The sequence below is a fragment of the Engraulis encrasicolus genome, chromosome 19 (assembly GCF_034702125.1).
Source record: "Engraulis encrasicolus isolate BLACKSEA-1 chromosome 19, IST_EnEncr_1.0, whole genome shotgun sequence".
In the NCBI taxonomy this organism is placed as follows: domain Eukaryota; kingdom Metazoa; phylum Chordata; class Actinopteri; order Clupeiformes; family Engraulidae; genus Engraulis; species Engraulis encrasicolus.
In genome coordinates this window covers 17,315,006-17,316,052 of record NC_085875.1, presented here as the reverse complement: position 1 = coordinate 17,316,052, position 1,047 = coordinate 17,315,006, and the positions used below count along the sequence as shown (strand labels likewise).

The window sequence follows — 1,047 nt, the reverse complement described above, 5'->3', positions numbered from 1 at the left end:
ACAGATAACACCCATCTGTCATTTGCAATTGACAGTGTTTCGTGTGAAGTGGACGACATTCTTGGGAAGAAGAACGAAAACAAATGTTCGGTCTTTGGTACTGTACTGTACTGTAATTATGGAAGTGGTTGGGGGATCTACTGTTACCGTAGTGAAGTTTCATAATCAGATGGACTGAGTAAGCGAATTCCTGTGAAGGAATCGAAAGCGGTATCTTGTCAGTCCCCTACCCCTTACCTCAAATGCTGACACACTACAAAGCTACTTATTAGTCTACTTTAAAAAAATAATCTCTCATCGTAGACTTGCTATATAGTAAGTTACACATTAAGGACGTCACAATTGACCTTAATTGACCCTTTGGAATGACTTCTTTTTTTATAAACAACATAGAGCGTTCTTTTTATGCAAATCTTGGTGAAGACAACACCAATCTGTGAGTACAAAAACCTCTAGGAAACTACAATGTTTGCAACAACACACGGAGGTTAACTTTAAAGACTTTTTAATGACCATTTCATAGGGATGTTTTACTGGAATGCAGATAAATAAAGATGAAAAAACCCTTGTATATAACTTCAGCATTAAAGTGAAATGCAATTAGAAGATTTATTAAAACTAATATATTTAAAAATCAATTACTAAATCATTTGCTTTATCACTACATATTTTACACTCATCACCCCGTTACAAAGGACCACAAACTATGTGTGCCTCAGTGATGTCTGTCTCTCCTTAGGGAACTAGGGTCGTCTTATGACCCTACATAACCACAGGCGTTTAGTTACTGTATAGCATGTGTCAGCAAGATTTATCTTGTTTCTGTTCCTCCTCAAATACAGTATTTTGTGACCAGTGCTGTGATAGAGCTTTTAGTGGGGGAGTGAGAGGAGTAGCATGCCCAATGGGTCAATCACCACCTGGAGTTGTGTGCAGAACTACACTTGCCTAAATCATTCTCACTTACCCATACAACATCACTTTCACATACAACAACATTCACTCAACGGTCATGGCAGAAACTTCAAAATATAATAACTTTTGCCG

At 37.5% G+C, this 1,047-nt stretch overlaps 1 protein-coding gene across 2 annotated transcripts in view; it reads right to left on the bottom strand.

Moving 5' to 3' along the window:
• Window positions 1-488: 488 nt before the first annotated feature.
• ehd4 (EH-domain containing 4) overlaps window positions 489-1,047 on the bottom strand; it is a 32,438-nt gene continuing 31,879 nt past the window's right edge. For both annotated transcript variants that reach the window (XM_063183738.1, XM_063183737.1), the window contains exon 8: window positions 489-1,047. This exon is cut by the window's right edge and continues 810 nt beyond it. The gene's annotated coding sequence lies outside the window, so the exon portion shown is untranslated.